The sequence below is a fragment of the Molossus molossus genome, unplaced genomic scaffold, assembly GCF_014108415.1.
Source record: "Molossus molossus isolate mMolMol1 unplaced genomic scaffold, mMolMol1.p scaffold_m16_p_5, whole genome shotgun sequence".
Taxonomy (NCBI): Eukaryota; Metazoa; Chordata; class Mammalia; order Chiroptera; family Molossidae; genus Molossus; species Molossus molossus.
In genome coordinates this window covers 60,095,654-60,122,924 of record NW_023425388.1, presented here as the reverse complement: position 1 = coordinate 60,122,924, position 27,271 = coordinate 60,095,654, and the positions used below count along the sequence as shown (strand labels likewise).

Below are 27,271 nucleotides of genomic sequence, written 5' to 3'. Positions count from 1 at the left end.
TCTTAAGATTTTTAAATAATTGCACCATCTTACACAGATACAGCAAGACTGGGAATTTAACTGGATGGAGCAAAGGTTGCCAAACAAAACCCAAGGAAGGATAAGATCAGAGAGAAGGCCAGACTGAGGCAGAAGACCTGGGGCTTCATGCCTTATTGTCACCTGGAATTGAATTTGTTACATTTTATTTGTAATTTTTAAATGGAAACATCCTTACTGTCTATCTAGAAGGAATTTTGATACATCCATAACATGCATACCATACTACTATTGAAAGGAACTGGATAGAGCTCTCTGCACTGACAGCAAATCACATCCCAGATAGATTCAGCCACAAAGGAGCTGCAAGGTGGTTGCCTCTGAGAGGGTAGGAGGTGAGAACAGTGGGACCTGCCTGGAAAGGGGCATGAGGAAACCCTCGGGGTTGGGAAATGTTATATATCTAGTTTTGAGTGATGGTTACCTGGGTGTATATCATAGTCAAAACTTGTCCAATTGAGCAATTAAGACCAGTTAATTTTATTTAATGTAAATGATATGACAATAAAAGAGAGTAAGCTGAAAAATAGCATAGCTAATATAATTTTACTTTTGTTATAAAAGAAGAAATATATTCCTGGCCGGTTTGGCTCAGCAGTAGAGCGTCGACTCACAGACCAGTGAGTCCCGGGTTTTATTCCAGCCAAGGTTGCGGTTCGTCCTTGGCCTTGGTTGGGGCTGTGTGGGAGGCAACTGGTCCATGTGTCCCTCTCACATCGATGTTTCTCTCTCTACCTGAAGATAAATAGGAAAATATCCTCAGGTGAGGATAAAAATAAATAAATAAAATAAAAGAGGAAATATAAATAGTTTGCTTATATATACTTAAAATAATTTCTGAAAGGACACCTAAAATATTATTGATAGTGATTAACTCTAGCGAGTGGGCCAGGAAGAAATTTGTTTTTCATTGTATAGCCTTTTGTAGTATGTTTTTCCCCATTGTGATATACTATACATACATATTATATATGTATATAGAAAGTTATTTATTTAGTGCATTTTTTAAAAGTGCCATTTTTGTCGCATTAGGCATCTGGCTGTAAAGGCCTTCTGGAAGCTTCTGCTTAAACCTACCCAATAGTGACTTAAAAACAAAAAGACCTTTTTATAGTGCATAAGAAAGAAAAAAAAAAACCCCTAACTATCTCTGTTCTACAAACGAAATGTAATAGACTATCAGTTTTGGGTGGTTTTTCTAAAGTAGCCATGGTAGGCTGTGGTGAGCCAATTACTTGGACCTAACAACCCAAATATGGCCCATCTGATTTTAACCATGTTCATATCTAGTTTTTGAAGCATTTAGCCACATGGTACCATACTTGTTAATAAACATTTATCTCTATTTGTGAAAGAGTGAGGATGATTGTAAGATCTTAAAAAAAACTTCTGGCCCTGGCCGGTTTGGCTCAGCGGTTAGAGTGTCCGCCTGCGGTCCGCAGAGACCCGGGTTCGGTTCCCGCTAAGGGCATGTACCTCGGTTGCAGTTTGTCCCCGGCCCTGGTTGGCAGCCACTCAATGTGTCCCTTTCACATCAATGTTTCCTTCTCTCTCTCTCTTCCTCTCTCTCCCTCCCACTCTATCTGTACAAAAAAATGGAAAAATGTCCTCAGGTGAGGATTAAAAAAAAAACAAAAAAAACTTCTGGACCATAGCATATGTCTGTGGAGAAAGAGAAGTAACGAAACAGAATGTGAGCAAGAACCATAGGCTCACCACATTATACCCTTTTTTACAGATTCATTTAAAAGGAAGTGAGTGTGGGAATCCCCAACAACCAGCAGAACCCATATACGCCTCTTTATTTGTGAAAACAATGACTCAGGAAGCTAGAAAATATATGGTGTTTTCATTTAACAATAAATTAATTATTCAAAATTTTAACAATCCATAATCTTCCCCAACCCCCATAAAGGACCTACTTCTAGATATGCCCACAATGGATACTGGATAAAATCTTGTAAAATTGAATGGAAAAAGTACCTTTGTTTGTGTAGTTCCTGTATGAGTTTAGATAGCACACACATTGTCTGTAACTTAGTAAACTAGAAAGAACAAGTACCCTACCGTACATCATGCTGTAATTATGTATTATATTATATAATTATATCATTATAATATATATATAAATCATATATATATGATTAAAGACATAAATGTGAAAGACCAAATTAGAAAACAGTACAGAAAAACATCTTATGACTTTGGAATTGGAAATGTGTTCTTTTTAACCCTCACCCCAGGATATTTTTCTATTTATTTTCAGATAGAGTGGGAGGGAGAGAGAGAGAGAAACATCAATGTGAGAGAGACACATCAACTGGTTGCCTCCCGCACGACTCTGACCAGGGCCAGGATGGAACCTCAACCAAGCTATGTGCCCTTGACAGGAATTGAACCCGCAACTCCTTGGTCCGCGGGCCGATGCTCTAACCAATAAGCCAAACTGGCCAGGGCAAATGATTTTTAAAAAATAAGCTATAAAAAGTTCAAATCTAAAATAAAATATTGATACATTTTATTCTATTAAAATTAAGACTTTGTTTTTGTCAAAAGATTGCATAAAGTGCCCAGGCCCTCATGGCTCAGTGGTTAGAGGGTTGGCCCTTGCACCAGAGGGTCGCAGGTTTGATTCCTGATCAAGGGCACGAACCTGGGTTGTGAGTTCCATCCTCAGCCCCAGTCAGGGCTCTTGCAGGAGGCAACCAATCGATGTGTCTCTCTCACATCTTGTTTCTCTCTCTCTTTTTTTTTTTTATCCCCACCAGAGGACATTTTTCCATTTTTTTGTTCAGATAGAGTGGGAGGAGAGAGAGGGAGAGAGAGAGAGAGAGAGGGAAACATCGACATGAAAGAGACACATCGGGTGGCTACCACCCGCACGACCAACTAGGGCCGGGGACAAACTGCAACCGAGGTACATGCCCTTAGTGGGAACTGAATCCAGGTCTCTCTGGACCGCAGGCCAATGCTCTAACCGCTGAGCCAAACTGGCCAGGGCTTGTTTCTCTCTCTTTCCCTCCCTTCCACTCTATCTAAATATCAATGGAAAATATCCTCGGGTAAGGATTCACCAAGGGAAAAAAAAAAGTTTCTTCTGAGGAGCTTTAAATGACAATACAATGTGAAAACACCTGACACACAGAAAGAGCACAACAAATGGCTAATGATTCTAATTATTGTAAATAAATACTAGTGTCAGAGCAGGATGAGAATCTAATTCAGCCCTGGTCGGTTTGGCTCAGTGGTTAGAGGGTTGGCCTGCGGTCCAGAGGGACCCGGGTTTGGTGCCCGCCCGCTAAGGGCACGTACCTCAGTTGCAGTTTTTCCCGGCCCTGGTTGGGTCGTGCGGGTGGCAGCCACCCGATGTGTCCCTTTCACGTCGATGTTTCTCTCTGTTCCTCTCTCTCCCTCCCACTCTACCTGAACAAAAAATGGAAAAGTGAGGATTAAAAAAAAAAACAACAAGAATCTAATTCAGCATCTTTTTTTTTTTAATCCTCACCCGAGGATATTTTCCCATTTATCTTTAGATAGAGTGAGAGGAAGGGAGAGAGAGAAATGATGTGTCTTTCTCACATCAATTAGTTGCCTCCTGCACAACCCTGACCAGGGCCGGGGATCAACCAAAACTGAGGTACGTGCCCTTGACCGGAATTGAACCTGTGACTCATTGTTCTGCGGGCCAACACTCTAACCACTGAATTTGGCCCAGGCCAAATTCAGCATCTTAAATCCTCTTGATCTAAAACAGAATTGTTCCCAGAACACGTGGCTGTAGTTAGCTGACCTTGGCTGTGGAGGGAAGGGGCAGGCAGTACTGATGGATGGAACTTGTCCAGTAGGCTGCCTCTTAACTAGCCCATGATGTAACTTCCGAATTTGTGCTCCTATTCTCCCCTTTCACTGGCTCTGACTCAAACAACACCTCCCACAATGAGTCCCTGCAGAGAGCCACTAGCGGGCCCAGCCTGGGTGGGGTGACATGATAGGGTAACTGGGTTCTGGGGGAGGACACCTGTGAGGAGAAACCATCTCAACATTAACACCTTCCTGGAAGAAGTGATCCCCAAGACTGTGAACCTCTCTCATCAGCAAAAATACTCCTTAGTGGTAGATACCCACCTTACATTTCTATGTTTTATTATTTATGCATTTATTTATTTTTATTTTGAGAGTACACTTATTACAGCTGGGCCAGTGAAACAAAGGAAGGACTTAGGGTAGAAGAAGCAACAGGAGGAACAGTGCTCTGCTCTGGCTCCCGCGGAACGTCATGGGAGCCAAGGCAGGTGCGTGGACTCACTGAGAGGTAAAATCACAGTGACAGAAGGAGCCGAGGCGGAGCTGCTATTAGCTCACTGGAAAGTCAGAGAAAAGGGGGCCTTGGAGACAGGTTCAGGGGGTTAGCCCAGGACGAGCTGCCACCACCTGTTGCTCCCCTGGTTGCAAGTCTCATGGGGACGCTTAGTGTTCAGGAGAGAAATGAAGATGCTTGCCTGAGAGGGAAGAAGGGCACAGGCGTGCTTCAGAGAGAGCCCACGCCCACCTTGTATTTTTAAACAGGAGAAACAACATCTAACACTCACTAGGCCCTGACTCTGCAACATAGAAACCAGAAACTCTTGCTCTGAACACGTTTACCTTCTGAGAGGAATTCCCCCACATTCTTGGTCCATTTTGAAATTGTCTCTTTTGTTCATAATCACACTTAGAGATGTCAAGATAAAACTATAAACATGAGCCCTGGCCGGTTTGGCTCAGCGGTTAGAGTGTGGGCCTGCGGTCCAGAGAGACCTGGGTTCGGTTCCCACTAAGGGCACGTACCTTGGTTGCAGTTTGTCCCCGGCCCTGGTTGGTCGTGCGGGTGGCAACCACTCGATGTGGCCCTTTCACGTCGATGTTTCTCTCTCTCTCTCTCTTTCTCTCTCTCCCTCCCACTCTATCGGAACAAAAAACGAAAAAATGTCCTCAGGTGAGGATAAAAATAAAACTACTAACATGAAAGCCAAGGGACTAACCACCCACAATAAGAATGGCGTGAACGAGGCCAGTTTAAGTCCTAATGGCTGAGACAACAGGGACCAGGCCAGGTGAGAAAGCCCCAGGCTCCAGGGGGCACTTCTCCGCGGAACAACCAGAAACAAAAGTGCCCCCTTCCTGCTGGGACTGTGGAGTCAGGAATCCTTCCCTGTGGGGCTTTTCAATACGAAGCTCAGTGCTCAGTGGCTGGGGGCGCACGGAGAGTGGTGCCCTGTGGAGGTTGGAACAGGTGACCTCCGTGGAATGAGCAGAGACAGCCCCATTCACACCACAAATACGCCCGTTCTTCTCTGATCCTGTGTCCAAACTTTTTATTCCAAAAGTAAAGTCACCATGTCCCTTTCATTCTAGGGCTTTTTTGAGGAGTCGTTTTTTTGTGTAATGAGAGCTTAGGTCAAGGAACTTTGGTTCCTCCCCAAAACACTGAGGGGAAAATTAGCTTATTGTAAATGATCCAAGCAGCCCTGGCCCCCACAGGCCATGCAGTCCTCGTGCCCATGGTCCCCAGCGTGAAGGGAAGCCCTATCCACATTATCCCTCTCACAGTTAAGGGCTCAGAGAGATGGGTAGGATCAGTAGAACCCAGAGTAGGGTCTGTAGCTTGGCCTGGAGCTTCGGGTGGATCACAGGAGGCCCAGAGCCAAAGCTCAAGCAAATGCTCTTCCTCTCTTGTCCCCTTGCAGTCCGCACTCTAACTGCTACCTTGGCTCCGGGGCCCCAGACAGAGCACAGATCAGACGTGTGATGGAGACGGGACATCCAGGCTCGTCTCCCAGGATGGCAGCTGATAGGAAGCCAGGAGGTCAGGAAGGGAAAGCTCCTGTTTTTCAGAATCCACATGGCACATGCTTGTGGGGCTCTTGCTGGGAATTTCGTGAGAGGAAGTTGATCCAGAGACATGGATGATAACTTCCTCCCATGAGTCTCTGCTGACATTTTGCCATTCTTCCAGTCTTTGTCTAAGCCACAAAGCATTATTTCCATACCAGGGAAAGAACCCACTGTATCAGAAAAATGTATTGCAATGCCATTTCGAGCATTACCACATCTCTTTATTTTATTTTTTAAAATACGTTTTTATTGATGTTTTTAGAGAGAGAAGAAAAAAGAAGGAGAGAGAGAGAGAAACATTGATCGGTTGCCTCCCATACGTGTGCAGACCTGGGAAGAAACCTGCAGCCTAGGCCTGTGCCCTGACCTCAAATTGAATCCTACACCTTCTTTCTGGTGTAGGGTCGTCGCCTTGGCTCATAAAGTACCTTTTATCTCCAAACAACTTCAAAGCTCATTTATATCTTTTTTAAAATAAAAGTTTAGTTTCTTAGGAATCTGAAAGGGTATTAAAAGTAATCAGTCCGGCTTAAGGAATTTTATCTTTAACTTCCTCACAGTGGGGGACAGGAGCTATTAATATGCTTCAAACATTGTTGATATGGCTTCTCTTTGTTTGGGGGAGGCAGGGCTGTGTCATCCTGTTGGGCCCAGGGTTTTCTCATTTGTTCTCTGTTTGATCCGTGGCCATCTGTAGCTATGAGAGTAGCTGAGGGGTGCTGGGGCTGAGCGCTAGTCCAAGGACCAGGCTAACTGAGGGTCAGTCCTCCAGGTAGCTGTGTGGCCTGGTCAGCTCACATCGCTTCTGGGGGTTAGTTTTCCTTGTTTGGGCCAGATTCTCTGAAGCGCTAGCATGCAGCCTGTTCTTTTTGAGGGCTCCGGATCTTTGTCAGGATTTTCCCATTAGCGGTTGATTTTCTGTACAATTGACTGTTCTCACCATCAGGGTGATGGGTTCCCACAAAAAAGGAGTCCAGAGAGAAAGCCTGAAACAAACGTAAGAAATTCTTTGGTGAAAAAGTTTTGATACTGACGCTGGCTCCCTCTCCGTGATCCGGGTCCCTTTGATTTATTCCCAACACTGGAACTTCCTCACTGGAGTCCAGTCACCTGGATATTTTGTAACCTGCTTGACTTCCACCAGCTCCCACTTCCAGCCCTGGCTTACATTCCCTCACCAGCTCTCTATTGCCCACTCAACCATGGCCACGCTTTTTTTTTTTTTTAAACTTCTTTTCCTTTATTGATTTTAGAGAGAGGAAGGGAGAGAGAGATAGAAACATTGATGAGAGAGAACATTGATTGGCTGCCGCCTGCATGCTCCCCACTGGGGATCTGACCCACAACCTGGGCATGTGTCCTGACTGGGAATTGAACCGGTGACCTCATGGTGCATGGGTTGATGCTCAACCACTGAGCCACACCAGCTGGGCAACTTCTTATCCTAGCTCCAGGTTCCTAGTGTTCTATTTATGTTCCTCCTGATACGGTCTCACCTCTCAGCTCTCTGTGAGTGGCCCCTTTAACCTGCATCCTCCTTCTTGCCTCTATGTCTTTCCATGTGCCATCCTACTGCCTGACAGGCTCTTCTTTCCCCTGACTGCCTAGCAAACTCCTATTTATCCTTCAAGACCCTTCTCAGGGGTGTTTTCTGAGAAACCTTTTATGACCCAAAAGAGTAAAATCATTCATTCTCTGTTCTCTACTGTATCTCCTGCTCATTGGAAGGAGCTTTCATCTGATCAGTTTGGATGCGTTCAGTGACAAGTAACAGAATACCTGTCTAATAGTGGCTTCAACAACAGCAACATTTCATCCTCTCTCAGACAACTGATGGTGGACTCTTCCGGGTTGATTCAGCAGCTCAACTCTTTTTTTTTTTTTTTTAGAGAAAAACATTTAAATATATATATTTTTTTATCTTTATTGTTAAATGTATGACAGAATTTCCTCATTTTCCCCCATTGACCCCCTCCTCCTCACTCCCATCCCCCTCCCGCCTTTTCCCACGCTGTTGTCTGTGTCCATTGGTTATGCATATAAGTTCTTTGGCTTATTTCCTCCCATCCCCCAACCCGCTTCCCTTTGAGGTTTGTCAGTCTAGCAACCAATTTGTACTTCTTTTTCTTTTTTTGGTACATGCCTCTAGTGGGAACTGAACCTGGGACTCTCTGGTCTGCAGGCCAAAGCTCCAACCGCTGAGCCAAACCGGCCAGGGCCAGTTTTTACTTCTTAATCCCTTCACCTTTTTCACCCATTTCCCCAACCCCCTCCCATCTGGCAACCAACCAAATGTTCTCTGTATCTATGAGAATGTTTCTGTTCTGCCTGTTCATTTTGTTTGGAGATTCCATTGCTGATAGATACGTATTCATTGCCATTTTGTTTGTTCATATATTTTATCTTTTTCTTCAAAAAGACCCTTCAACATTTCATATAATAACGGTTTGGTGGTGATGAACTCCTTTAACTTCTTCTTGTCTGGGAAACTCTTTATATGGCCATCGATTCTAAATGACAGCTTTGCAGGATAGAGTAATCTTGGTTGGAGGTTCTTGCTTTTCATCACTGTGAATATTTCTTGCCACTCCCTTCTGGCCTGCAAAGTTTCTTTTGAGAAATCAGCTGACAGTCTTATGGGAAGTCCCTTGTAGGTAACTAACTGCTATTCTCTTGCTGCTTTTAAGAGTCTCTCTTTGTCTTGAACCTTTTGCATTTTGATGATGATGTGTCTTCGTGTGGGCCTCTTGGGGTTCATCTTGTTTGGGACTCTCTGTGCTTCCTGGACTTGTATGTCTGTTTCCTTCACCAAGTTAGGGAAGTTTTCTGCCATTATTGTTTCCAATAGGTTTTTGATTTCTTGTTCTCTCTCTTCTCCTTCTGGCACACCCAAGATGCGAATGTTGGCACGCTTGAAGTTGTCCCAGAGGCTCCTTACACTATCCTCATGTTTTTGGCTTCTTTTTTCTTTTTGCTGTTCTGATTGGGTGTTTTTTGCTTCCTTAGATTCCAAATCAATGGTTTGCTTCTTGGTTTTACCTACTCTACTACTGAATTTGTGTAAATTATTCTTTATTTCAGTTAGTGCCTCCTTCATTTCTGACTGTGTATCCTTCATTTCTGACTGGTCCTTTTTTATGCTCTTGAGGCCCTCACTAAGTTCGCTGAGGTTCTCACTATGTTCATTGAGCATCCTTATAAGCCGTATTTTGAACTCAGCATCTGTTTAGATTGCCTATCTCCATTTCGCCTAGTTCTTTTCCTGGAGATTTTTTCTGTTCTTTCGTTTGGGACCTGTTTCTTTGTCTCCTCATTTTGGCTGCCTCCCTGTGTTTGTTTCTATGTATTACTTAACAAGAGGTATGGGGCTCGCTGAGACCAGATGCTGCTAGTTTGAAAGAATTTAGGAAAACCTAAAGCAGGATCCAAGACAGGCCAATCCTATAGTTAAGCAACTGGCAACAGCTTGGGTGGGCCTGAAAGTTGGGTGGGGCAGGTCCTCAGGGAATCACCAGGGTGGGGCTACCAGTGTGAGCCAGGTTGCTGGAGTCCCAGATATGGTGACTGTCTGCCACCTCAGGGAAGGCTCACCAAAGGAACAGAGGCCTCTGACAGCACGTTTGTCCCGGAGAAAGCCCCCTCTCCAGCCCTCGCTCCAATGCCAAACAGCTCAGTTCTTCCCTGTATGTCTCTGGTGCCCCTCAAGCTGCCTCCCCTCTGAGCTTAGAGGGAGAGAGTCCAGTAAGTCCATGCGTGGGCCCTTTAAGAGGAGCTGCCTGGGGCTCCAGCCGCCTCAGCCTCCCTGAGCCTCAGTTCCCGCTGGTTTTTCTAGCCAGAACTTATGGGGACTTTTCTTCTTGGCACTGGAACCCTGAGCGGGGTGCCTGGTGTGGGACGGGGACCCCTCAGTCCTCAGGGAGGACCTTCCAGCCGAAGTATCCCCCTGATTTTTATCCGCCACACGTGGGTGTGGGACCAGCCCGTCCACCTCTGCCCCTCCAACCAGTCCGGATGTGGCTGCTGCTTTAATTCCGTAGTTGTAGGACTTCCATTCAGCTTGATTTCAGGCGGTTTTGTATGATGGTTGTTCTGTAGTTTAGTTGTAACTTTGATGTGGTTGTGGGAGGATGCGATACCACGTTTACCTCTGCTGTCTTCTTGACCTGCCTTCTTGACCGGAAGTCCCTCAGCAGCTCAATTCTGTCAAGAACCTAGGCCCCTCTCCTTCTGTCATCCTTACATGTTGGGTATGTCTTGCCTCATGGCCACAACATAATGACTTTAGCTTCAAGCATCACATCGTCACACCTCAGCCTCCAAGAAGGAAGAAAGTGGGTAGGAGAAAATGGGCTTTTGACTAGTACACTTGTTCTCGGACTGCTGGTGGCTGTCCTTTCCGACCCCCTGGGCCTAGTACCCTAACAGATGCTCCAATTTTAACTATTCAACCTGACCAGGCACTTTTAAATGTCCACACTCAAGACCTGACCCTCTTAAGTGCAGTCAAAGACCACTTTTGTCCTGAAAAGACAAAATTACTCCCACGGTCTGAACATCTTGAAACATTTGACTGTCTGGACATTGATTAACTTTCAAATGGTTCTGTTGTACGTGTGGCTTTTATTGTGAGTCACTTCAAATAAGTTTTGGAAGTAGGTGTGGTATAAATACTAAATAAATAAATGAATGAATACCTGGAAGTGTGGCTTTGGAGAATGCAGTTACCTCTGCGATAAGCTCCTCTGACTGAGAGTAAACAGGATGGCCTGGCCCCTATCAGAATCTAAAAGCTGCAAGCTGATGTAGGGGATAGGGTCAGTAGTGGATAGGCCCAGGGGAGCATTTGGGATGTGAGCTCACTTTTTGGTTCACCCAAGGACATTATTATTATTATTATTATTTACATTTATGTTCAGATAGAGTGGGAGGGAAAGAGGGAATAAGAGAGAGAAACATCGATGTGAGAGAGACACCTCGACTGGCTGCCACCCACATGACCTCAACCGGGGCAGGGAACAAACTGCAATCAAGGTGTGTGCCCTTAGCAGGAACCGAACCCGGGTCTCTCTGGTCTGTGGGCCAATACTCTAACCGCTGAGCCAAACCGTCCAGGGCTGGTTCTGTCTTAACAATCAGAAACACATGGTAGTAGGGGCTTTCATCATCTTCATCCCAACCTGATGCCCTGCCCCCCGAGAGCTCTTCCCATGAGAGTTTTGTCCGCAGCCAAGGAAGTCTTCCTTGAGGGTTTTCAAGACAGCTCACGCCGAGGGGAGGGTATCCAGTCTGCGGTCTCTCCGTGTGGGCCGAGCCCTGCCAGGAGAGTTACGCCGAAGGGAGGAGCCTGCGAAGCCTTTTGCTAGGACTGCATGCTTGATGGTAAATGGAGAGATCGGGACCCCACAGGGGACACAGGGTCATGCCAATTATGCCTGTCAGTATGAACTGAGGTTCAGGAAAAAAGAAACCTACTGAAAAAGGAGTGGTTATATTTCCAGAGCATGGGTTTATCAGGGATATTTTTCTTCCTTATAATTCATATATTCCAAGTAAATACAGTTTTATATCTCTCAAGGATTCTATACTCAGAGGAAAACAATGAACACATTATGTTTATAATTATGGTGGCAGAAAACTTAATTTGGTGTAAGGGAGAACTCCCCGAATGAGGAATAATGGGACAGGGGCTCCCTAGGGAGGAACTCTGCCACCCCTCAGTGTCTGTGAGGGTCAGACAGCCCAGTGCCTAGAGGGCTGGCACTTGCTTGGAGGCCTGGGGTGGGGCGGTTGAGCTCCACTGCACACTGCCACCCCTGGAACAGACCCTGTGGCCCTGAAATCAGCTTCACATTCTAATCCCATCATTCCTGCACCTCGAAGGCTAAGTAAGCCTCGAGTGTATTGAATGAACACTAAGCTGATTAGAGTTAGTTGACTGGGTTTCAATACCTTCATGTTCAGGAGGATTTTGTTTCCTTTGAAGATGGTGGGGAATGAGGTTCCTCCTCCGTGGATACTGCTGCCTGGAATCGCGGGCACTCTTGTCTGTACTCAACTCACACCCGTCAGGTCATACTGCCTAACTCCCGTCTCCAGAGGACAGCCTAGCCCTTATTTTCTTTTCATTTGTATTATCAAAGTCATTTATATTTATTGCAGAAGTTTTAAAGGGAAAAACAAACAAAAGAGGACAAAAATCACCTGTAGGCCCACCAACGAGATGACCAATAGTTTTTCAAAGATTTTTAAATTGATTTTTAGAGAGAGAGAAAAGGAGAGAGAGAGAAGCATCTGTGTGAGAGTGGAACATCATCACCTGCCTCCTGCATGCTCTCTACCAGGGATCAAGCCTGACCCAGGCATGTGCCCTGACTGGCAATCGAACCAGCAACCTTTCAGTGCACAGGACAATGCTCCACCAACTGAGCCACACCAGCCAGGGCAGATGACCAATGCATTTTTAACTTATACACAGATAATAGTTAAAATGAAATAATATCAAACATACTGTTTGGTAATGTGTTTTATCATGAAATCTCCATCTTGAATACCTTTTCAAGTCTATAAATGTGTAGGTCTACATATGCATTTTATTTGTTTTTTTATTCTTACCCGAGGACATTTTTCCACTTTTTATTCAGATAGAGCAGAAAAGAGAGAGAGGAAGAGAGAGAAACATCGATGTGAAAGGGACATATTGAGCCCTGGCCGGTTTGGCTCAGCGGTTAGAGCGTCCGCTTGTGGTCCGGAGAGACCCGGGTTCGGTTCCCGCTAAGGACATGTACCTCGGTTGCAGTTTGTCCCCGGCCCTGGTTGGTCGTGCGGGTGGCAGCCACTCGATGTGTCCCTTTCACATCGATGTTTCCCTCTCTCTCTCTTCCTCTCTCTCCCTCCCACTCTGTCTGTACAAAAAATGGAAAAATGTCCTCAGGTGAGGATAAAAAAAAAAAAAAAAAGAAAGGGACACATTGAGTGGTTGCCACCCACATGACCCAACCAGGGCCGGGGACAAACTGCAGCCAAGGTACATGCCCTTAGCGGGAACAGAACCTGGGTCTCTGTGGACCTCAGGCTGACGCTCTAACAGCTGAGCCAAACTGGCCAGGGCTACATATGCATTTTAATGAGTACATACTATTCTATCATAAGACTCAATCATCATTTAACTATTCCCTTCTGGTTGGTCAGGCTTTTACAGCTTCTTGTCATTATCAACAATGCTGCGTTGAACATTCGTTTTTTGTTTTGTTTTTTAAATTTTTTTTCTTTTTTGATTTTAGAGAGAGAAGAAGGGAGAAGGAGAGAGAGATAAAAACATTGATGAGAGAGAGCATTGATTGGCTGCCTCCTGCATGCCCCACCAACAGGAGGGGCCAACAACCCGGGTGTGTGCCCTGACTGGGAATCAAACCCACGACCTCATGGGTCGACGCTCAACCACTGAGCCACACCGGCCAGGCCAACATTCTTTTTTTTAATCCTCACTCGAGGACATTTTTCCATTTTTGTTCAGATAGAGTGGGAGGGAGAGAGAGGAAGATAGAGAGAGAGAGAGAGAGAGAGAGAGAGAGAGAGAGAGAGAGAGAGAAACATTGACCTGAAACGGACACATCGAGTGGCTGCCTCCTGCACAACCCCAACTGGGACCGGGGACAAACTGTAACCGAGGTACGTGCCCTTAGCGGAAACTGAACCCGGGTCTCTCTGGACCATGGGCCAACGCTCTAACCGCTGAACCAAATCGGCCAGGGCCGAATATTCTTTTTTTTTTTTTAAATGTTTTCATTGAGTTTTTAGAGAGAGAGGGAGAGGGAAACATAGATCGAAACATCAATGAGAGAGAAGCACTGATTGGCTGCCTCCTGCAAGCCCCCTACTGGGGATTAAGCCTGCAACCCAAGCATGTACCTTGACCAGGAACTGAACCAGCGACCTCTCAGTGCATGAGTCAACACTCAACCACTAAGTCACACCAGCTGGGCTGTGATGAACATTCCTGTACTCATCTTTGCCCTCATCTTGTCATTATCTGCTCAAGCCTAATCACAGGAGATAAACTACTAGTTTAAATCATAGGAGATAAACTACTAGTTTGAAGAGAATGCAATCTTTTAAAGTATGTCTCTAAAACAGGTGAAATCTAAAGCACGAACCACTCTTTATGTCCCCTACCCACCTCTCTTCTGGGTTTGAGTATGTTTGTGACTTCTTTCCAAAGAAGTACATTTCCCTCCCTTTCCCAAACTGCCCACATGTGACTTCTCTGCCCCTTCTCCTCCCTTTGAAATCATTGCCCTCTCTCCCTGCTCAGCTCAGCTCAGCTCTCCATGTGGTACCTGCAACACATTCATTCATTCAGATAACTCAGTAAACAGTAAATATGCATAAAGCATTTATTCTGTGCTAAGCTCTGGGAAATATAGAGGCGAATGAGTAAAATCCTCATCTTCATAGAACTTATAAATACTAACAGAATTTCAGAACTTATAAATACTAACAGAATATAAGACAACTTATATGAAGAACCAACAGAGTAATGAGAGTGATTGGATGTGAAGAGATGCGTTAGATAAAATGGCCCAGTGCATCTTCTCTGAAGAGGTGACATTTGAATGGAGAGAACATTTCATTATACTTCTCTGTTGATGTGTCTTCCTCCCTTTGTTAGATGGGGACCTTGTTTTATTATGCATATCCCAGAGTAGCACAGTGCCCGGCACATAGAGACAGCTCAGTAGACATGTATGGGATGAATGGATGGATGGATGGATGGATGGATGGATGGATGGATGGATGGATGGATGGATGGACGAAGGAAGGAACGAACTAACGAACAAATGAGTCGGTGGAGGTGATAGCCCCATCACCCTCTGCACTGCTCTGAGCCCAGATCCAGGGAGGTGGGTTCCTCTCTCGGGTGCCTCACCTTGTAACCTAAGAATGAGTAGGAGCCCAGAGATCTTGGGGAGCTCACTCCACTGTCCGCAAGCCTCCTGGCAGAGCTGCCCTGCGAACCAGGACAGCAGCACAGCACAGAGGTTAAGAACAGAGGCTTGAATTTGGCTCTGATGTTTATTCACTCTGTGACCTTGGACAAGTTACCCAACTCTATGAGTCAGTTTTAAATCTAGAAAATGAAGATAATAGCACCTATTTCACTGAGCTGTGAGAATTAAATGAAGATAAAGTATGTAAGAGCTTGGCAGGGAGGAGGGCTCAGCAAAGGGGAACAGCCAGCCTTACTGTGCCTGATGTGCCAGAGCCTGCTAGTGGCTGAGTGAAATGGCGTTTACCTGGCTGGCTCCCGTTAGGACTCTCCCAAGGTGTGGGGAAGCCAGGGCTGGGCAGGAGGCTGGAGGCCTGGGCAAGACTTCAAGAGAGAAGACAGCGTGTGGGCATATTTTCCACATTATTCCAAATGTTTACCCATATCCTGATTTCTCTTTATAAAGACTGATTGTAAAAACAATATAAAGACATTAAAGGGAATTTTAAAGAAAAGAAAAAATCACCTATGAGCTCAGCATTCTAGCCCAATGATATATATATTTTTCTGTCTAGTTTTTCTTGTTTGTCCAAATACATACATGTTTTATATCACTGAAGTTACAATGATCTATTTTGTATTTTGCATGTCATTTAACATTAAAATTTTTTTTTTCCTTATTGACTTTTAGAGAGAAAGGAAGGAGAGGGAGAGAGAGGTTGAAATATCCATGAGAGAAAACATCGATTGGCTGCTTCCTGCATGCCCCCCACTGGGGATTGGGCCCACAACCTGGACATGTGCCCTGACTAGGAATTGAACCGGTGACCTCTTGGTGCATGGATCGACACTCAACCGTGAGCCACACCGGCCAGGCTATCATTTAACATTTTTATTATAAATGTTTCGTCACAATCCTGTAGTCTTCAGATAAAGAATTTTTAACGACAGCTTGATCTTCTAAGTTGATGAACCATCATTTATTTACTCATTTTCTTATTGCTGGATATTTAGTTTGCTTCTCTTTGCTGTTAAAGAAAAACATATATTTGTTTATAGCTTTTTAATTCAGTATGGCTACATTGCTCCCCAGCATAACAATTTATACTTTATATGAGTATAGAGCACAGTCTCACCCACTCTGCAGGGAGCTTTAGTGTTGTTAATGTGGCTGAACCTTGTTACCTTAATCTGGTGCATCATGGTATTTATTTACTATTTAAATTCCTGGTGAATAAAATTTAGTTCCTGTTCCTTGCTCATTATCACTCTTGATCAGCTATTTATAAACATAATCTTTTTTCTTATTTGCTGCAAGATTTTTCTCCAGTCTGTCGACTTTCCTTTATCTTTTCTAAAATTATACTTTTTTTTGGTTAATCCTCATCTGAGGATATTTTTTTCCATTGATTTTAGTGAGAGTAGGAGGGAGAAAGGGAGAGGGAGAGAGAGAGAAACAACCTGCAACCCAGGTATGTCCCCTTGACCAGGAATCAAACTCGAGACCCTTTGGTCTGAGGGCTGATGCTCTAACTGCTGAGCCAAACTCGCCAGGGCATAATATTTTAAAAATTTTATCTTTATTGTTGAAAGAATTACAGATGTCCTTCCTTTCTTTTCTCCCTCATTGACCCCCTCCTCCCTGCGCCTGCTCTGCCCCTGCCTTTACCGCACTATTGTCTGTGTCCATTGGTTATGCATATATGCATATAAATTTTCATTTATCTCTTTCTGCCCCCAGCCCCTTCCCTCTGAGGTTTTTTAGTCTGTTCCCTACTGCCAAGCCTCTAGGTCTATTTTGTATATCAGTTTTTTGTTTGTTTTTTTCATTACATTTCACAAATAAGTGAGATCATGTGAAAGCTTTATCTTTGCAGGAGCTCTTCCAGGCTCTCTTACCTAAAATTCCAACCCCAACTCCCTACCTCTCATTTTGTATTTCTCATTCCTGATTTTCGTTTCTTCTCCTTAGCATGTTATTGCTATCTACCATACAAACCATGCTCTTATTTCATCTGGGTAACTTGGCTCATCCCTCTCCAGCTGGGATACAAGTCTATCAGGACTTTTGTCTGTTTGGTTCACTGCTCTTACATCAGCAGTGCCTGACCACTCAAATCACTGTCAAATGAAAAACTAAGTCATTGTTAACATTTTATTTGTTTGTTTGTTTGTTTATTTATTTATTTATCAGTCCCCACCCGAGGACATTTTTGCATTTATCTTCAGATAGAGCAGGAGGGAGAGATGGAGGAAGAGAGAAAGAGAAACATTGATGTGAGAGAGACACATCGAGTGGTTGCCACCCACATGACCCTAACCGGGGCCGGGGACAAACTGCAACCGAGGTACATACCCTTAGCGGGAACCAAACCCGGGACTCTCTGGTCCGCGGGCCGATGCTCTAACCACTGAGCCAAACCAGCCAGGGTGTGACCTATGTATTAACAGTTTAAGACAGGGCATTCACACCAGATGGCTACTGTTGTGTTGGCTGTTATCATTTTTATTTGACAATCTAAGGGAAAAGAGGTCAGTGCTCTTGACTAAATAGTCAGGTATTGCATGTTTTAAAAATTCTTGCAGCACACTGGTGGAAAATTGCTGACTTAGTGGGTAGAGGGAAATGGAGGCAAGGGTTAGACAAAAGAAGGAAAAAAGAAGAGAAGGGGCCAGAAAAGAAGAAGTAGAAGAAAGTTAAAGGTGACTGGAAGTATTGAAATGAAACAAGACACACAAACATGCTCTGGCCAGTTTGGTTCAGTGGTTAGAGCGTCGGCCTGCGGTCCAGAGAGACCCGGGTTCAGTTCCCGCTAAGGGCATGTACCTCGGTTGCAGTTTGTCCCCGGCCCTGGTTGGTCGTGCAGGTGGCAGCCACTTGATGTGTCCCTTTCACGTCGATGTTTCTCTCTCTCTCTGTTCCTTTCTTCCTCCCACTCTACCTGAACAAAAAATGGAAAAATGTCCTCGGGTGAGAATAAAATAAAACACACACACACACACACACACACACACACACACACACACAAGCAAGACTCTAACACACGCGGGGACTGGACGGGATTATGGAGGAAGGTCCGGAGCAGCTTTATCACTGGAGGCAGAGGGAGGCCTCAGTGGGTGTTAGGTCACAACACCTATTTCTGGGAGCAGGCATGTGCCACTGGTCCCTGAGTTTGATGTTTCCCTTGGGGTCAGAGCACTGGGCCCAAGGTTCCCGTGTGAAAAACATCCTCTGCTGACTGTGGCTCTGTCCCCAGGCCTCCTCCCCTAGGACTGTGTGTTTAGGCAACTGCACTGCATTTTTAGAACAATTTTTAACTTGCAGGCTGTACTTGTGGAACCAGAGTGTCTGCTCAAGACCAGTTACATGACATTTTCAGGACCTATGGGTGCTAAGGTCAACTGCAGCCCAGGTAGCTGTGGGCTGAGCCTAGCAGAGAGGGCAGGAGGTAAAAGGAAGCAGAGGCCTGAGCCCCACTCTGGAGAAGGAAAGCTGAGTGGGGCAAGACCAAGTCTGAGTTTTCTATCCAGGTGCCCTTAGAATGTAGCTCTGCTCTGTTTCAAGTCTTCCTAAGGGAGTTAGGCTAGATCTAAGAAAGAACCTCACCACGGAAGAACTGCGAAATATGAACGTTATGTAAGACTGTGAAGTTTTCTTTTGTTTCATTATTACTTCATTGATTTTAGAGAGAGAGGAAGTGAGAGGAAGAGATAGAAACATCGATGAGAGAGAACATCGATTGGCTACCTCCTGCATGCCCCATGCTGGGGATTTGGTCCACAACCTGGGCATGTGCCCTGACTGCGTATCAAACCAGCGACCTCTTGGTGCATGGGTCGATGCTCAACCACTGAGCCACACTGGCTGGTCTGAAGTTTTCTTTTGTATCTGTTTAAAGATTATCTCTGATGAATGAAGTCCTGCCTGGAGTGAGGAATGGACTACTGTATATGACTTCCAGAAGACTCTGTCTGGCTGATGATTCATGGTGCACTGGGCAGATCCCAGGTTAGGACACCTCGTGCCTAGGGCCTAAGTGCTCTTCTGGGAATAAGACCAAACCTCAAAAAGGGTTTGCAGAATTAAGATAAGGAGCTGAGTTCATTTCAGCCTCTACAGCAGTCTGGGGCAGGCCTGAGCACAGGGAAGGAGAGATTGCAGATGGCCATCAGGGCAGCTGGAATGCACATTGTTGAAATAGCCTGGAGCCCCCAGAATCCAGAGAGGTGAATAGGAGAAAGAATCCCAGCAAGCCAGTGCTGGCAGGCACTGCGCAGAGCAGCTGGTCCAACCTCCTCATTTTATAGACAGAAGACTGAAAAGTGACTCATTTGCCCACAGTCTCATAAAGGAGAAGAGCATGATGAGGCTGGTAGATCAGCTATAGGCAGTTCAAGGCCTTAAAGTTTTCCATGAACTTCAGATGTCCAAAGGGAGGCCTAGCTCTGGAGGCTGCTGGGTGGATTTGAGGGAGGGTTTAAGAATCCCATGTAGCCCTGGCCGGTCTGGCTCAGCGGTTAGAGCTTCGGCCTGCGGTCCAGAGAGACCCGGGTTCGGTTCCCGCTAAGGGCATGCACCTCGGTTGCAGTTTTTCCCCGGGCCTGGTTGGTTGTGCGGGTGGCAGCCATTCAATGTGTCCCTTTCACGTCGATGTTTCTCTCTCTCTCCCTCTCTCTCCCTCCCACTCTATCTGAACAAAAAATGGAAAAATGTCCTCAGATGAAGATTGGGAAAAAAAAAAAAAAAAGAATCCCATGTAGAGTTCTAAGCCGTGGGTCTGGAGCTGAGTCTTGGCTGCAAGGCACAGATGGGAAGACATCTAAGAGGTATGGAGGAAGAACAATGAATAGGACTTAGATATGGATCTCCTGGGGTCAAAGCAGGGACCCAAAGTAGTGGCTGACATCTCTACCCTGACCTTTCTTCCTCAGCTCCCAAGGTTACCCCCCAACCCTGCCAACTTTCCCATAACTCAGGAGCAAGACCCTGCCTGCTCACCTTTTGCTAGCCAGTCAACAGGCTTCCATGGACCTCACTTGCTCTGGGTTGCGTGGCATCTCTCTCCATTCACACCCATTTCCTTCTCCCTCCTTTCTCTCCACTCACATGGCTCACAGAGAGGCTGAACCCCTTTTCACTGACACTGTAGCAGTCCCATTGGTCACATTGACCTCACCCCAGATTCGCCTGGACACTACCCACGGCCTCCTCACGGGTCCCCTGCCTCCATTCTACTCCTCTGGTCCTCCTCCACTTAGCCAGCAGCTAGAGGGTGTATAAAAACACAAACCTGGTCATCTCATTCCCTGAAAACTAGTCATGGCTCTCCAGAGCCTCCAAGATAAAGCACCAACTCCTTGGGAGAGCAGGGAAGACCTTCAGGAGCTGGCCTCGTCCACTCCAGCCTTGGATATTACCTTCTGCTCCATGCTCATCCATCAGGCCTTTTCATACGCCTGGCTTTTGCACTTTATTTTTTTCCTGCCTTGGATGATCTTATACCCTCTGTCTACTTGGGATACCGCCTATTCATCCAAGTCTCAGACCAAAGCTGCTTCTGCTGGGAAACCCTCACTGATCTCCTCAGGCAGAGACTGGCATCCCCCCTCCCCCCAGCTCCTGAGATGGCCCGCACTTGCCTAGCTTAGTACTTGCCACACGTGCTCTAATTACCCACTTGCCTATTGTGGTTGGCAGTCTCCATGGATGACACACAATGATCCCTGCTTCTTGGTATTTCTCTTGTCTGGTGCCCTCATGACCAGGGCTACATGGGATTCTTGAACCCTCCCTCAAATCCACCCAGCAGCCTCCAGGAGGTCATGTGTGTGGCCTGGACCAATTGACTCCCTTCTAATGACAAGAATACAACAGAAGTTAAGAGATGTCACTTCTGAGATTTATTACAAAAAGATGGCTTTTTATTTGGGGGTCTCTCTCTCTCTCTCTCTCTCAATCAGGGCCCTCATTCTGGAGTAGTCCTGTGGAAAGGCCCAGGAACAGATGTCTCTAGCCAACAGTCAGTAAGGACTTGAGGTGGGTCAACTGCTACATGAGTGAGCTGGAAGCAGATCCTCCCCCCAGTTAAGCCTCTGAGTTGACTGCAACCCAGTTGTCCTTGATTGGTTTTGTTGTAGGAGACTCTGTGTTAGAGGCACCTGGCTAAGCTGAGCCCAGATTCCTGACTCATAGAAACTGTGAGATAACAGATGTTTGTTGTTTAATCCTCTAACTTTTGGGGCAATTTGTTACACAGCAATAGATAACCAATACACATGTCTTCTCTTTTGGTCTGAGAGCTTCTTGGGGACTGACTTATTCATCTTGAGATCTGCTGGAACAACTCAATAGGTAAGTGAAAAGATCCTACAAGTTTTGAAGAAGCAAAAGTAAAACAAAACCAAAGAAAGGTTTCATACAATGGATCCAGAATTAGCATGACATCAGCCTTCTCTCAACATCAATGCTGGAAGCTAGAACACAATGAAACAAGACCTTCAAAATTCTGAGGGAAATGACATCCAACCTACTGCAATTAAGTGTGAGCAGGAAACATTTCAGTGGAGATCTCAAAAATTTACCTATAATGCACCCATTTTCTCAGGAAGCTACTTGAGGAAGTGCTGTGCCAAAACAAGACTATAAATCAAGAAAGAAGAAATGAGCCCAACCAGTGTGGTTCAGTGGTTGAGTATCGACCCATGCACCAGGAGGTCACAGGTTCGATTCCCAGTCAGGGCACATCCCGGGGGGTAGAGGGTGGGGGGTGGGAGGGTTGCAGGAGGCAGCCAGTTGATTTTCTTTCTCATTGATGTTTCTATCTCTTTCTCCCTTTCCCTTCCTCTCTCTCTAAAATCAATAAAGATACAGATTTTTTTTTTAAAGAAAGAAGAAATGAGATCCAGGAACCAAGAGCCCATAAAGTAAGGAGCAGAGGGACTCTAGCTGACGGTGAGGGGAAATCCCCAGACAACAGCTGTGGTGGAGGCCTGGAAGGGACAAGTCCAGACTGGAGCGGATCAGATCGCTGATAGAACCCCTAATATTTTTTTAGCATATTGACTAGAGATTTATACACAAATGGGGGAGATTTTGAGTTTGAATTAGCAACTAATATACAGAATACTAAGCAAATGAAAAAAGTAAGACAATTACTAACTCTAGTAAAAACAAAATGTGCAGGAAAAAGTAATTATAGTATAGTACCTGAGCTGTGAATAGAGTTTTCAAAATCAAAATGTTGATCTAAACAAAATTACAACATAACTAAATTGGAAGGAAGGGGAAAAGAAAAGATTGATTGGCTAAACCTGTGTGGTGGGGACACAGGGAGAGCAAAAAAAAGAACTAAAGAATCAGCTAAAAAAGTTGAAAGTGGTTGCCTCTGGGGTCTGAGTTGCAAGAGATAGTTATTTTTCATAGCAAGTCTTACAGAACTATTTAACTCATTAAACTATGTGCAAGCATTCCTCTATTAAAAATTAACCTTAAAATATACCATATTTCTACATATAGAAGTTATTCAATAAATGGTAACCATTAAAATTCCTTCCATATGACATCTTCATCAAACAGCATGCAGGTGGATGTATACATTGGGACACTTGATTGCAAAGTATTAAGCCTCAACTCAAAACTGGTGAAAGCACAAAAGGAGATTGAAATGTGTCATGTCACAAACAAGCTTCAGTCATCATGGCTGGATCCAGGTGTTCCCATGGCACCAGCAGAGATCTTTCTCTCTCCATTACTTAGCTCTATTTTCTTTTTTTTTTTCAATCCTCACCCGAGGACATTTTTCCATTTTTTGTTCAGGTAGAGTGGGAGGGAGAGAGAGGAACAGAGAGAGAGAGAGAAACATCGATGTGAAAGGAACACATCGAGTGGCTGCCACCCGCACAACCGACCGGGGCCGGGGACAAACTGCAACCGAGGTACATGCCCTTAGCGGGAACCGAACCCGGGTCTCTCAGGACCGCAGGCCGACGCTCTAACCGCTGAGCCAAACCGGCCAGGGCTCTATTTTCTATTTTTGACTTCATTCTCAAGCAGGCTCCTCTCACACCTTGGCAAGCTGGCCTCCAAGATTTACCTCCAGGTTTCTATCTTACTAGCTTTGTGATCCTAGTGGAAGGAAAGGGTCTTTGCTTGGTAATTGCAACAGAATGCCTGGGATAGACACTCATTGATCTGGCCTGGGTCACATGCCCATCCCTGGATGGATTGCTATGGCCAAAGGGATACAGCACTCTGATTGGCAAAGCCTGAGTCATATGCCCACCCCTGGAACCATGGACAAAGTCGGGGTGGAATGGCCTCGCAAAAAAAATCTGGGTGCTGTTATTAGAAAAAGTGAGGATAAATGCTGCAAAACCAATAGTTGTGCCCTTGCCTGAAGACTGAGACTGCTGGTTACCCTCATTGGTGTGGGAGCTACTGGGTAGGAACCTTCTGACCACTACACAATTGGCCCATTCCCTCTGCTTCATGAGAGCCATTCTGGACTGCAGGCGGATGCTCTAACCACTGAGCAAAACCGGCCAGGGCATGAGAGCCATTCTGTATTGAGACATGTTTCATGTTTCCACATCTTCTAATCTCTGAGGAAACAAGCTTAGATCCCCTAGCTTTCCTTGCATACGTTTCTGGACTCCACTCTTTCCTGGCTCTCTTTCCCTAGATGCTGAGTAGTGTCAAAATACTAAAATGTGGTACCCAGAGCTGAATGAAGCTCCAGGTGTGTGGTCTAATCAGCCTGTTGGCCCATGGGGTGCTCGTCTCATTTCTCCTTGACAGTGACTGCAGTGCATTGTTGGCTCGTACTCAGCTCCGCTAAACACTTTTTATTATATGAGCGTCATTAAGCCAGGGGTTCCTCATTCTGCATTCATGCTATTGGTTCTTTGGACCTAAACAAAGGACTTTGTCCTTGTTAAATTTCAACTTATAAATTTGGTCCACCATTGAAGCTCACTGAGGTGTTTTTGAATATAGATCCTGTTTTCAGTACTAACCATCTCTCCAGGTTTTGCACAATCCACCTATTTGATTGATCCAAGAAGAAAATAGAATAAATTAGGGTCAAGGGCCCTCTGCCCCACTACCCAAGTCCACATGATATGTTGTGATTGCCCAATCAGCTATGAAGCAACCAGATTGTTTAGTTTCCTACGGCTACCAGAATACACTACCAAGATCTGAATGGCTTAAAATAACAGAAATTCATTCTCTCACAGTTCTGGAGGCTAGAGATCCCAACAAAGTGTCAGCAGGGCCACGCTTCCTCCAAAGACTCTACAGAGAATCTTTCCTTGCCTCTTCATAACTTTTGGTGGCTGCTGGCAGTCCTTGATGTTCCTGGGATTATAGCTACACCACTCCATCTCTGCCTTCATCTTCACATGGCATTCTTCCCTCTGTGCGTCTTCCTTGAGTCTCTTTGTCCAGTTTTCCTCTTATGAGGGCACTGGTTATTGGTTTAGGGCTCATCTTGATCCAGTATGACTTCATCGTAACTAGGGTACAAATGCGAAGACCCTATTTCCTAATAAGGTCACATTCATTCACAGGTGGGAGGGGTGAGGACGTCAGTATCTTTTGGCGGGGCACAATTCAACCTACCATATAAGCGGTATCAGTTTTCATCTCCCATGTCTCCTTCTTGATGCAGGTTCTGCAGAGCATTTCTATTGAAAGACTGGCTACAATCCGGACGGCCTGGGAGTCTATACACCCCACTCCATAAACCAGTCAAGCCGATCTACCAACCCAATCTGGAGCAGTAGTTGCCACCAGGAGCTGTATATGGCTGCTCTCTCCCTTCCCACTTTTCAGAGATTCTGATGGAATCTCCCCCTGGGCAGAAGGCCAAAATCTTGGGGGTGGGGAGAGGGTACATGGAGGAAGGAGGCCATACAGTGGCATGGTTAAAAGCTTAGGCTTTGGAATGAGGCAGACCTGTGACTTTTGGCTAGCTTACTCAACCTCTCTAGCATCCCATTTTCTTTACTTGTAAAATGTGAGCACTAAACCTTATCATCCTTATAAAGATGAAATGACATCCCAGGGTAGCAGTAGCAGTTGCCATTGTTACTGCTCCTGCTCCTGCTATGAGCTGCTTGTGATTTGGATGAATCCCGAGGGAAATCCAGATCTTCAATGTCCCCCTGAGGCATGTTTCTTAACATCACTGAACATGTTTTAGTTTTCTGCCACTGCAGAATGAGAAACCTAACTCTCAGGGTGTTGTGAGATCTGAGTACACCCAGAGCCTGGGGCACAATAAAAGCATCAATAATGTTTGCTTCTTTCCCTTCCTTTCCCCTGTGAACAAAGAAAGTAATGTTAGTCTGTGACATGACCTACTGTCCAGAAACTCAAGGTGGCTCCTTCACAATCACTCTCTTTTCTCTGTCCTTGGGGAGAGATCTTGGATTTTATATTGAGCTTGTCTTTATAGAGACTCTAATCTGTTTTCAAAAACAAATGTTTTAAAAAATAGTTATTACAATATTATTGACTTTATCCCCTAGGCTGTACTTTATATCCTCGTGATTATTTTGTAACTACCAATCTGTACTTCTCAGTTCCCTTACATTTTTTCTAGCCCAACCCTCCTCCCATCTGGCAACCCTGTGTTTGTTCTCTATATCTCTTAGTTTACTTCTGTTTTGGTTTCCTTGTATATTTTGTTCCTTAGATTCCATATTTAAGGGAAATCAAATGGCATTTCTCTGTTTGACTCATTTCATATAGCAAAATACCCTCTAGATCCATCCATGTTGCCCCAAACAGTAAGATTTCATTCTTTTTTTACAGCCAAGTAATATTCCATTGTGTCACTATTTTTATTATGCCCATTTCACCCAAGCAATAACTGAAGGCAGGCAGTTAATAGCAGCCCCACAAGTAGGTAGGGCTGAGAGGTGGAACATAACTTCAGTCCACACTCTCGAACTCCAAGCCCTATACTTTGCCTTCACACAAAACAACTGAGATTTTTTTAAAAAGTTTAATTATATACGTAAATGAATTTTCTTCAAAATATTAGAACATTACTGATCAACCTAAAATTTCTTTGCATATCACTTTTTTTTTTATCCTCACCCGAGGACATTTTTTCATTCATCTTCAGACAGATTAGGAGGGAGGAAGAGAGAGAGAGAGAGAGAGAGAGAGAGACATCAATGTGAGAGGGACACATCAACTGGTTGCCTTCTGCGTGACCCCGATCCTAGGGCTGGGGACAAACCACAACCGAGGTATGTGCCCTTGGCCGGAATCGAACCCAGGTCTCATTAGTCTGTGGGTCAACGCTCTAACCACTGAGCCAAATAGGCCAGGGCTGCACATCACTTTTAATCCTTGTCCACATCTTCACCTCCTCAAGGGTTACTGTTTATGGATTTGAACTTTAAAAAATAGAGACATTTCCATTCCTTTATTTACATGTAAACCCATACAAAATATACAGTATTGTGTTTGTGTGTTTTCAAATAGATGGCATCATGTACCACACTTGATCTGGCTACTTGCATTTTTCTGCAGGCACTTTGAGAGAGTTCTCCCTGCTGAAACATGTAACTCTGCCTTGTTCCTTTTGTCCCCTGTATCCCACCATCCATGCCATCCTTGGTGGAGCCTGCCTCTGTTGACAGCCCCCTGCTCATGCCCCATTTCCTATGGCGTCTGGGGGCTGGAGGCTTTGTTAAGCGGGACCTGAGCAGCCCTCAGGAAGGTCTCCTGGGCTCACAGACTTCCTCAGCTAAAGAGACCAGAATCATGGGGAGCTGACTTTGAAAATAGGGCCACCCACAGACCCTAACTGTCTGGGTTCAAGATCAAGGACTTCTCCCAGGCCACCTGCAGCAGTAGCAGGAAGGCCCAGCAGAGCTTGCCTGGCCTTCAGCTCCTCCCTGCTGGGCCAGCCCTCCTCCCCTCTGCTTGCCAACAGGACCCGCTACTAGGGAAAGATGAAAAGAGAAGTAAAATAAACACGATAAATAGACTAAAGGTTACCGAGTAAAATGGCAGCAATAAAACAATAAAAACAAGCCAACCGACTACAGTGCAAATACACAAACATGAAGAGATTAAACCCTTTTTGAACAGGCCTTGATCTAAATTAAGACTCTCCAAGGGCAAGGCCTGAGACTGGAGGTGGGGAGTGGTTCCCTAGGGAGCTCGCTCTCCCTCTTTCCTGTACGGATTCATCCTTCCTGATGGAACTGAACCTGGGTTCCTTCATGAATTTCTTCCAGATCAGTGGTTATACATTTGAACCACTTGGGAAGATTTAAAACAAACATACAATTTCCCAGTGGTTGGGGGTAAGTCAGTTGGGGGTGAGAATCTATGAATTAACACTA

The 27,271-nt window shown here is 45.2% G+C and overlaps 1 long non-coding RNA gene across 2 annotated transcripts; it reads left to right on the top strand.

Moving 5' to 3' along the window:
• Positions 1-18,799: 18,799 nt before the first annotated feature.
• LOC118617868 lies at positions 18,800-24,894 on the top strand. 2 transcript variants are annotated; one of them, XR_004956858.1, is made up of 6 exons: positions 18,800-18,911; positions 20,864-20,939; positions 21,041-21,100; positions 21,201-21,254; positions 21,508-21,623; positions 24,574-24,894. It is a non-coding gene; the product is annotated as an uncharacterized LOC118617868 (long non-coding RNA). The 2 variants fall into 2 exon arrangements; XR_004956857.1 differs by lacking the exon at positions 18,800-18,911 and adding an exon at positions 19,665-19,729.
• Positions 24,895-27,271: the final 2,377 nt, after the last annotated feature.